General features: G+C 38.0%; 1 protein-coding gene across 1 annotated transcript in view; it reads right to left on the reverse strand.

The window, feature by feature from the left end:
* BMPR1B (bone morphogenetic protein receptor type 1B) overlaps positions 1–12,423 on the reverse strand; it is a 383,487-nt gene that overhangs the window by 100,489 nt on the left and 270,575 nt on the right. The window lies entirely within an intron of this gene.

Raw genomic sequence — 12,423 nt, forward strand, 5'->3', positions numbered from 1 at the left:
GCGCTTCCCATCATCCTGGTGCTGGGCTAGGGGACCTCAGACTGCACCAGGTGGGGCTTGACAGGGGACCTCAGGCCGTGCCCCCCACCCAGCGGGGCTTGACGGGGTACCTCAAGGTGCACCCCCAGTGCTGGGTTGGGGGAACTCAGACCACGCCCCGGCCCAGCAGGGCTTGACGGGGGACCTCAGGCCATGCCCCCCCACCCAGCGGGGCTTGATAGGGGGTCTCAGGCCGTGTCCCCCACCTGGCGGTGCTTGATGGAGGACCTCAAGGCACACCCCTGACCCAGTCTGGGCTGGGGGACCTCAGGCCACACCCCCTGTCCTGGCGCTAGGCCAGGGGACCTGAGGCTACACCCCCTGCCCGGCAGGGGTTGACAAGGGTGGGACTGGCCAGGTCTGGATCTAGCCCAATGGGGGGGGGGCAGCCGGGTCTGGATTTCATGTGATTTTGAGGTGCATGTGGGTGGGCAGGGACTTGACTCTGGGTCCCGCGGCGTGCCCCAGACTCTGACAGGAGGAAGGTTTTCATATACATTTTACTAATTTTCTTTCATCTCTGATACTTCTATTATACAGAAAGGGCAAATAGCAATATTAAATTATTTCCTCTAATTAATCCCCTTTTAATGTGCACAAATTTCATGCACCGGGTCACTAGTACATCTATAATTGGCAGATATTTTTTTTCAGATTTGATAAACAATATTGCCTTCATTTTCCTTTAAAGAGAAACCAAAATAAGCTAAACACTTCAGCAAAGGCATAGTTTGATCACAAATATTCCCACAAACATGACAGAAAGATGATTTCATGCCGAGTTTGCAAAACAAACCTGGCCTCAGCTTTCCTGAAGTTGCACGCTACAGGCCTTGGCATACCTTCTATTGGAAAGAAAACAGAAAAACTTTAAGATGCCTTGTTATATTAAATTGTCACACATCTGGCTGATATCTCATCAGTGCAGCTCCCACATCACAGAAGTTGAATGATTGATGCAAACGTGATGTAAGTCACTATTTCCTTACATGTAAAACTCCCATAAAAATTGTGAAGATACCAAGATGAATTTGGGAACATTATGTACCACAGGATACAGGCAATAAAAACCTATGAACTAAAGCCAGTTTTCTGCACATACTCATGAGGTTTTTTAAAAAGCTAGATAAGCCAGTCGGAGAAAGATAAATATCACATGATCTCACTCATATGTGGGATATAATGATCAACAAAATTTGATGAACAAGAATAGATCCAGAGACAAATGGCAAGGGAGGTGGGGCGGGGGGGGTAGAGAGCAACCAAAGAACTTGTATGCATGCATATTAGCATAACCAATGGACACATGCACTGAGGCGGTTTGGGGCTTGCACAGGTGGAAATGGCTGGGTCGGGGAGGCTTGCCTGGGGTAGGAATGGCTGGGTGGGGGCTTGCCTGGGGTGGGAATGGCTAGGGGGTCAATTGGGGAAGAAGAAGACAAATGTAAAACTTTAGACAATAAAAAAAATCCTAAATTTAAAAAAAAAGCTAGATATGTACAGTAATTTTACTCTGGACTCCAGAAGGGGTCAAAAGCAGTTTCAGATATTAAGTTCCAAGAATCAAATGGAAGATGTACATACAGCTAGTCTCAAACCTGTGGCCTGTTAAGGTTTCTGATGCAAAATTTATGAGATGTTCTCCCTGAGACATAAGGTTTGCAACTACTGTTTTAATAAAGGAGTGAAAATCATGTGCAACAATCGGACAGAACTAAAGACTGCCACGTAAATGAGCTACTCGTTTCATGTATTATTGTTGCCAATATGGTGTACCTTGATATCTTGAATTTCAATAATCTTATACTCCTTTATTTACTGTTAAAATAATTCTGTAGAAACTACAGAACTACATTACCATTATTTTTCGTAGTAACATTTCCTGGATACCAAAGTTCAAGTAACAATAGTAAAGTGATTTTTATAATATTTCTAAACACATAGCTAGCAAATAAGTCACTTCGTAGCCAATAGGAATTCATTATAAACCAAAGAGTACTGGAAGTATTCAGATCCCTATCATAAATGTCAGTAGCAGCTGCTTTAGACGTTTTTGATTGTCAACCTAATCCAGAACCTCTTTCAAGAAAAACGTCCCTTGGCCACAATGCCTAATTCTTTCCCTCTTGGTATTGGGTGAAGACACATCCCAAATGGGCCACATCTGATTACCGTAAGGGTCAGCAGCCAATCAAATTCTATCTCCAAAAAAATTAAAAATAAGAGACAGTGAAACATGTACCAGTTAACTCTAGAGAGTGAAGCAAACAATGGTCTTGGAAAATCAGGGAATGCAGACACTATTTTGGGTCATGTGCAAAACAACGAGCATGTCCAGAGACACAGACTCCATTCACCACGCTCTGTGCCCTGCACGGGAGACACAGCACCGACGCCCATGGACACAGTGCTTTCCTCCGAGAAGCTGAGCTTCCAGGAGGAGAGTGGCAGGTATAACGATAAACCAGGACAGGTACTGTATAGGGAAAATCAGACGGACAATGAGGGATTATGCAAGGGATCGCATTTAATTTAAACTGCGAGGGAAAACTTTTACCTGACATTTAAATGAATAAGCAGAGGAGATAAGCAAAGAACTCCCCATGCTGTGGAGATGGCATGTGGGAAACACCTGAGGGATAACGGGTTTGGATCATTTTGGACAGGAAAGATCTACGTAGCTGATGGTCAACGAGTAGTGAGATGAGCTGCAAAGGGAGTCGAGGGCCACAGAAAGATCTGGATTTTATCCTAAATGCAAGCAGCATCCATTAAAGAATTTTAAACAGAAATAAGGGGAGAGACACACAGAAAAGAGGCGAATGTCCATAAGGACCCTCAGAGACACAGACGAATGGAAGGAACTCAGGGCCTCTGGTTCCCCCCAAGACCTGTGTCTCCATAAGCTTTTCTTTAGACCTCATCCAATATCTTTCTCTAAGTTCCGGTATCAATATCACATATCGAAGGAATGTGATAGAGATGATATTGAAGCAGAGAAATTAATCCAAAACCCGCAGTTTCTCCAGGGTTAAAAATGGTAGGGCCTAAAAATAAGAAGAGGTTATTCTGAGCACATAGTCACAAAATCACCCTTAGATATTTTAATATTAAAAGTTTACAAAAAAATATAAAGACAGCCAATGTAATTAGCTTACAGATGAAAAAAAAAGTGTAATAATCAAGACCAACAGGGTCCATCTGGAACTAAAATGTAGCCATAGGAAAGCTTTAATAGACAACTTAGCTGATTAATACATTTTCCTATAATTAATGGTCAATTAAGACAGTAAAGGATTTATAAAATGTTATTTTAGATTCAACTGGCTTACAATTAAAAAAACAAACCTTAATTTGAATTACTCAGATCTTTCTAATACTATTATTTACCAGAAGCCTTCAAGTACTTGTAATTTAAAGATAAAAATTATGTATGCACACATATATAGGTATATATATATAGAGAGAGAGATATCACACATACACACATATATACATGACTTACACATATGGTTTCCACCACTGTTAAAGAACATAACTACCTTCTCATAAAAAAGATAAAATGAAATAATTTGAGTTTGTACCGAATAGTTATGTGAATACCCCTTATCAAGTTCACTCTGCAGAATTTAGGTTGAGAACTACAGTTTAGTCACTTTCCTCCCAGGTAAATTACTGCAAAGATCAAATTTCTTACATCTGTGATGCTCACCACCACTTGCAGCTTTTACCCATTAATAGGCTGAGATTAATTGTTGAAAGTGCCACATAAGAGCTGTAGTAGAAAATATTTTAACACAGAACCGCATTTACACATTTAACAGCTGTGTTGGTCTAACAGTTCAGATTTTCACTGTATTTTGCCATATGGTATCACAGATCATTTTTCACTTAAAATATTACCAAAAACGATGCCCTATAGCAATATTTACCATTCTAATTTTGAAACTACACATTCACAGCTATGTTTGTTATCCTCCTGTTATAGCATTCCTTATTTGCCTTAATTCTACTTAAAATATTTAATAACACTTATTTTTCTGAATTTAAATTAGTGTTAACCAGGTCAAACACAAATATTGCAATGAGAAATCTATGGAATATGACCTGGCAATGAAGAGGCAGGATGTAAAATTCTAGGTTATATAAAAATGTAAGAACCATAAAGATGGGGACCTGTTTTTATTCATTGGATTTGGGGATTTTCTGTATTTAAAAAGATGTACTTCCTATCTCACCTATTTTTTCTATAACTCTTTATTGGCATAGAATTAGTCCTAATCTAAAGAAAAAAAAAGTTGGCTGCCAATTTTTAACTTTATCTGATTGCTATAATAATTTACTACCATGATTTTAAGGGGGAAAAACATTGTAGAAATTTTCACATATACATTTAACAGAAAGCTAAATAAATATCTCACCTTTTTAAATTCCAGAACATGAGGCCCATTCATGTCAGGAAGGGCACATTATTGCGACCAATGTGTTAAAAAAAAAAAAAAACAAACAGAAAGAATCCTTTAGTTTTTAGGTCTGTCAATCCATCACATTTACATCCTCACTAAATTCCTTCAGCAGAACTAAGAAGACTGGTAGTGACCAAAATGATGCTTTAATACTGTTTGCCCTATATTTATTATAATTTCCTGTGGTTCTCTTCTGTGTTTTGAAAAGTAAGAAGCAGGGTAGTACATTTTAAGTAGAAATGAGAACTACAAATTTTCACCATTACAGTTCATATTTTCACTTTTAAACAAGACGGCAATTCTCCATTCCACAATCCCTACCTTTAAAAAATGCATTTCTGAAGCAATCACAGTGCACCAATATACAAAACACATTGTTCAAAGCATCTACCAAGGTGTACCCTTGCTTCCTTTTTTCTAAGCCTGTGTCTCTTCAAGTAAAACATTGAAGATAAGATTTAAGCAGTGATAAGATTTAGGCTGATGAATCACCCTACACACAAGTCACCCCAGCTACTCTGTTCCAAGTGGGAAGAGGTCTTTCCACTTACTGTGACTTGGCACTAGCATACATATTTCTTCCATATAGAACTTTTAGGTTTCCATATATCCACTTTAAAAGTTTTTTTTTTATTAGCCTGCACCTCATATTCTCCAAATGTCTCATTATCATTTTTAAACATAATTACTTTAAATATGGAATTAAGGTCAGAATATTAACCTTGGCTTTGTCATTAAATTAAGAGTCATAACCACTTCATTTGTCTGTGCTTCTTATTTATCTATTTTTGTGATCATCACTCTCCCTGAAGTATATGCAGAAGTAATGATTGCAAAGCATTACAAGATGTCAATGAATATTTGACTTGGATAGTTAAAGTTGTTTAGTCTTGGTTAAACTTATGGTCTCTGCTTATAGCACATTCTTTCTTCATTAGGGAAAAATCATAAGAACCATGAAGCTTGTTTTTTTATAAAAAGTTATAGGTACAGAAATTCTTCCCCCCAAAAAATTAAAAGTTCATTGTTGACAAAGGTAGGAATGCATATTGAGATTCAATATGTTAATAATACTAAAAGAAACTATGGGATTCTTTTGAATTTTTATCTCAATTTACATTTCCAGCGTGGTTGTCTCCTATTCCTGCATAAATTAATATTATTAATAACGATACTAATCATATATTCCAGATACTATTCTAAGCACTTTATGTGTGTGTACTAATTTAGTAATCAAATCAACCCTATGGCAAATATTATTATCCCCATTTTACAGCTGAGAAAATTGAGAAACTAATAAGATACCTCATTGGAGTTTACACATCTAATAAGTGGTAGAGCTAAGACTCAAACCCAGGGATCCTGGGCCCAGGGTTCATATTCTTAACCACTATGCTACAGGATAAATTAGTAGAAACATACACTCACACACAAATACACACATGAAAGTGCCCTGGACAAGAAGTCAAAAAGGCTATGTGACATGGAGGGAAGCAACTTCCTTACTGGAAAAGTAAGCAGCTATCCATTATTTTCAGGTCTCTTCTAAGCCTAACTTTTATGATTAAAAGATTCAGTCTTTACTAGCATATGGCCTCTTTGCTTTTTATTGACATATCTCAATAATGAACTAGGTATTCATATGTTTCCAGGAAAATGCTAAGAAAAAGTGAAAAGTTACCTCAGGCAATCAAGAAGTAGTATATAGCATGAATATAGGAATAAGAATTTCACCTCACATACATCATGCTTTGAGCTTCATGAAACATTCTTAAGAAATAGTTACCCTAAGGTCTTTCTAGTCTCTTCTACAAGGTATCAGATAATAACAATTTTTTTGGAAAGTAAACTATCAAACCAGGTAAATGAACTACTCACTGTTCCTTCAGATAAATACACAAAACTCCTTTGAACTACATTTATCTAGACCAGAAATTAAAAGCATCTCCCATAGCCGAGCCATAAAAATACAACATTGCAATAGTGTCATGGAGTACTTTGAGATTACGAAAACATTAATCTCATAAGTGCCAATCAAAAGTACATGCCAATTGATAATACATACTTTTTAAATAAATAATATTGCCAATTGGTTCTGTAAAATGCATTTGCAAGTACATGAGGTTGAACTCTCAGTGTATTTTGATCTCACATGTTCCCTTTGTCCCTGGCTTAATTTTATAAAGCCATTTTCTCTTTATTCCCAACCTTGCAATGACTCCCTCATTGCAAATCACTATCACAGATAGTTGTTTCATGTTCATTAAGTCGTCTTTCTTCTAACTTAAAAATACTTCACCTACTCTTATAATTACTCTTTTATTTAAAAATTGTGCTACCCTTTAGTCAATTTTATACAAAAATAATTCTTCTAGACAAAATGATCACTAAGCAAACCCTGTTCTTAAATGTGCATAAATTTTGACATATTCACAAATTATAATTACTGCCATTATAAAACTAGAGATTTACTCCATGCATCCATATAAAAATTCAAACAAACTTCAAAGTTAAATAGCTAATCTATAAAAATCTAACAGTATTCAACTTAAAATGATCAAAACAAAGTTTATTAGTGTTATTTTCTTAAATTCTCCCCATATAAACTGTGACAGTATGCTGACAATCAACTTTATAATCAAAGTTCCCAAAGTGGGCTGCACTTTTTTCTCAATTGCTAGAGAAAGCAGAAACTTTGAGTCCCTTTAAAATTATCCTAATACACTACCTAGAAAGCTTTGCCCTAATAGAGAAAAACTAGCTAAATTACAGAGCAGTTGGAGGATGGGGCTTGAAAACCTGTAGCCATTCAACTTCTGCCCTGAACTTTCCGTTCTGTGATAAGAGCCCCGACGGCAGGCATTAACGGAGGCCCCTGTCAGCACTGTGCTGTGGGGCACTGGCCCTCTTACCCCTCGTGTGCATAGACAGAAGGATGAGCAAGGAAATGTGAAGCTGCCGGAGTAGTTCTTCCAGCCAACCCGCTGCGGCAGGAGAGCAGTGCGTGCAACCTGCCTGGGGAAGCCTCCTGCTTCTTGCCTTCCCTTCTTTCACGGAGACTCCTCTGCGGCCACCCTCCTCAGAGCTGCCGGCAAGCCTGCCAGCAAGCCCGAGACAGGACCGTGAAAGACAAGCCTGTTACAGACTGGTGCTGTCACCACAGAGGCTTCCACTGATCACCTCGTGGGGAGGACAACAAAGGCCTGGGAGGACCCCGGGCAGGACTGTTTTCTTAAGAAAAGCGCCCGGCCAGCTGCCCACACGGGGGCCAGCTCAGGCAGGCACCTCCCTCCACACTGGCCACCGCCAAATCCCCCAGATCTCTCGGGCAGGGAGGGAGGGATTCCCAAGCATCACACACCTACACTTGACCGTCATGAAAGAGACTGTGTCTCTGCTCAAGGGTTTCTCTCTGAGAACACTGTTAACTGGGAATTGTAGAAAGACAAGGAGAAAAACTGGTGGTTGTTTTCTAATGAAGTAATAGAAATATTGCAACACATCAAGTGTCATGCTGTGGCAGTTTTCTCACACTGTATCTGCATTTAAATAATGAAGCAAATGCCTATGAATCAAGGGCACAGATAGGAAAAAGGGCCACCTACAATATACATCCTTAATGAATATTTTAAGTTAAAATGTTTTAGTTATGCTGCTCATTAATCAATTAATTTTAAGTGGCTATACTTTGAAGTTTCCTATGTAGAAAATAAGAACTACTGTGAAACTAACCACTTATTATGTAAATAAAACCACTGTAAGTTATTCAATATTTTATATTTTAAATGTAACTGTGCCTCAAGGTAAACAATGAACAGTCTGTAAAATTTGATTTTCCATGATATTCTGGGTGACCTTTTTCAACACACAAAAAAAACTTTAAAAGGCTATTTGTTTTCTTTTTCTCCGAGAATTGACAAGAATAAAAGAATAGCAAGAAATATAAATGAATTGCCAGTATGTGTAGGAACTGCAATGTCACCACAGACAGGTACAAACAGAAGTCGTTATTAAGGATTCTTGACTATGAGACCACAGACATACTGCAATGATTAACTCTAAGATGTCATCAGATGTATTTACTTAATATTTTAAGATTTATTACCTTGAAAAACATCTCTGCCATCTTCTTTATTTTTAAGAGACACTCCCTCCCTCCACGCACACATACTGCCATCTCCCAGCATTACCGTACTAGCTGCCACTCAAATCTATTCTCCAGCTTAGGGTAGCCCAACAATTGTTCTTAGTGACTTTACAAAGACTGCTATCAACCCAACATCCAAACCTCACACTTTTATGAGATGACCTTTAACAGAAGCACGGCGTTTTTAACCACGTAGGATATCTTGGAGTAGCCTACGCTTAAGAACCCACACATTTTGTATTTTACAGAAGTCATGCCACTTACACGTCAAGAAAATGGAAGTTGGGGTGGTGAGTGAGGTAGTCTTTCAGTATCATTTATCCACATCCCTTGAAGCTAAGAAGGGAGACTGAGGCACACTAACATGAATCAGAGTGATCAGGAGCAGAGGGGTCACATGTGGGAAAAGTAGACAAAAATCAAGCAAGAGAATCTCTTGTTCAAACTTTCTGTTTTGGGCTCAGAGCCACATCACAACATGGTTCCACTGCCAATTTGGAACCCAGCCTTGCTCTCCAGACGTGGAGTGAATGGCTGAAACATGGGACAGCTCCCATCGCTCGCACCTCCCCTGTATGGGCATCCACAGATGGTTCAAAGCATAAAGAAAGAATTGTTGCCCTCCTCCTGGAATCCTACTTCAGTTCTAAACAATTCAAATCAGCAACCATTTCTGATTTTGTACTATGTGCTTGCTGAAGTACATGCACTCAAGAAATTTATAATACCACAGAAAAAGCAATATAAGCATTTTATATGTACATGAAAGAACTAAGTAAAAAATGTAAGATCTTTTATGATGAAGATAAATTAATCATAAAGATGATAAATTCATCATAAATTCAACAAAGATGGGAAATCAGAGTAAGGGAAGGGTTAGACTAAGCCCAACACTGAAGGGACAGCTGGATGCTGAAATATGAATTGAACTAATATAACTAATATATACAGAATAAAGGGGATGGGGTGGAAAGAACAAGGATTAGAGGTGAGATTAAATGTTTCATTTGTGCAACAGCATGCGAAGAAAAATCTCACTGGAGCAGGCAGTTCCTATTAGTAAATGGTTGGAGAGAAAGATGAGAACCAGATTGTGCAGAACTCTGAATACAGGTTACAAGTTTGGACTATAAATTTGATAATAAATAAGTATCTGGATTGATGATTTTTTTTAAAGTTTCAGATTTCAGCATATAGGATGGGTCTCTGAACATAAACTTCCAACTATGTGAGAAGAACTGAAAGTTAGATTGAAGGGGGGGAAAGGTCTCCACTGAGTCAAATGTTTTGTTAATACAGATTTCTTTCTTTCATTTACAATGCTAAGAAATTCAAGACTTGTCCCTATTAATTCTTTCCATTTTGCCTACATGCCTTAACATATGCTGGGTGCCAACAATGTTCTATAAAATGCGTAATTAGGTTCCAGACAACGAGGCTCGAAAGATCTAATAAAATTGTTATAAGGTAGATCAGAAATCTGGCTTAGCAAAACAATCCCAATTTGCTTATGATTCAGCATTCTCACCATAAAGTACACACCAAATGAGGCTGCAAAGAAAGCTCTGAGACAATATTAAGACAAAGGTCTCAATCTGAAAATATACACAAGAGAAAAACAAGGAACTATGAAAGGAGGACTTCAGATCACACTACCAATATGAATAGGACATATCATCGCTACATGTCACTGTAGAGCTCTTACACAGACCCACTTCTTATAGATTGGTGCAGTCTGTGCTATGGAGCAGAGAGAGCCTTGTACGCTATCTGTATAATCTTGGACAAATTATTTAAACTCTGTTCTACGGTTTATTCATTACCTAACTGTGAAGATTTTATACGATTAAGCAAGTAAATAAACAACAGTGCTCAGAAAAGAGAACATCAGAAAATGGTCAGCAATTTCCTGACAATTCTCACTACTCTCCTGCCTTCTGACAAAAATAATCCCACAAAACCCTCGTTAGCGATAATGTTCTTTAATGTAACATTTACCAAATTGCTCCTTCCTGTCACAAACAATGTGAACACTAACGGATGCAAAGTGTTTCTGATGTTAGGTCAAGTTTTTGAAGTTTTCAATAGCAAATATTTATTTACTCAAGTTATTTGTACTTTATTCATTAAATGTTCACATAATTGAAGTAGAAATACATGAAAGTTTTAAATTACACTACCTAACAATTTTGATTCATGACTTATTTTCACATACCACCCCCACACACACAACCTCCTGGTTTTTGTATTGATACAGTTTTTAAACTGTACTAGGGACTGTGTCTAGTGAGGGGATATGAAAACATTATAAAGTAATGATGTGTGTGGAGTATGTGTGTGCTCCCAGGTGATTGTTTCGCTAAGAGTGTGAATTCAAGTGCAGCTCAGTATTAGCTTCAGCATAAAAACTGTATAGGTTTTTGTATAGCAGGTAAGATTTTTTGTAGAAAAATACTTTTTTAAAAAAATGCAGGTTATAACTTTTCGAGGGGCTACTATACAATTAGATTTAATGCCTTTTGATACTAAATGTTTCTAAAATTTAATGGTTTCTTTAATTTCTTGACTTGTGCATGATAGCACAGCAAACTCATAGGAATTAGCATCAATAGTAAACTCTGGGTTTTTTAGAGTATTGAACAATGAGGTGTGTGTTGCTAATGTTATGTTATTTGGAACAACATCTACCTTTTAATTCAACTTCTGTTCAAACACACAGACTCCTAAAAATCTGTAATAAAATTATGTATATTCCAAAGAATGGTACCTGCTTTCAGGACAAAACTTACCCTGGAATGGGGGAAGGCAAACATACAATCAAACAATGACAATGCAAGACAGTAACTGCCTGCTATAGGGAAGAACATGGGAAATCCAGTGGATAAACAAAGATGAACTCTGACTGGGGGTGGGGAGTGGACTTGTGGGGAACAGGCATCTGAACTAGGTCTTCAGAGATAAGAAGGAATTCACTGGGCGGAGGGAGGGCAAAGCAAGACTAAGCTAAGAGAACGGATAGTACAGACATTTATGAGTGAGAAAAAGAGCAGTGTTTGCAGAGAACACAAGAGTCTGAGACTGGAGATGCCTAGAGAGCAGCGAACTGAGGCTGGAAAAGTAGAGGGGAGAAGCTGGGCACAGCCTGATTTCATTTGACCCTGCAGACAAGGGAAGCAATGCCTTCATTTCTGAAGGAGGCATTTGCACATCGTGTGAACTGACTGCAACTCCTTCTTGCAGCTGATTACATTTCAAAAGGAGCTAGGAAAGTTTTTGAGGTAATATAAGAATTATTTTCCTTTTTATCTAAGAAAGTGGAGCAATATCCTCATTATCCTTAACGAGAGCAATGGGGTGAATGTTTTCTTTATTAGTTGAACATCTCTGCTAATGTTATTTAGATCAACATCTACTTTATAATTAAAGTTCTATTCAATCACACAGACACCTAAAAACAACAGCTAGGTCCTTCTTGCCATTGGAAGCTATAGATTTGTGGTCCCTACCATGTCAGAGTTTTGCACTAAAATACTTTTCAAACTTGCATGCTTGGTGTGCCAAAAAGTAGAAAAGTAAACTCAGAACTGTACAGAAAATTTCATTTTATGATTTTGAATTTTGGCTATACACTTAATATAATGATATAAAAAGTTACTCCATATGGGGGAGGGGGGGAGAACACTACAACTCAATTGTACAGAAACGCCTTTCCTGACTTGAGTTTACAAAGACCATGACTTCAGCCCACTCTCGGGCTGCCTCCTGCCTCTT

This window comes from Cnephaeus nilssonii (assembly GCF_951640355.1).
Source record: "Cnephaeus nilssonii genome assembly, chromosome: 1".
Lineage (NCBI taxonomy): Eukaryota > Metazoa > Chordata > Mammalia > Chiroptera > Vespertilionidae > Cnephaeus > Cnephaeus nilssonii.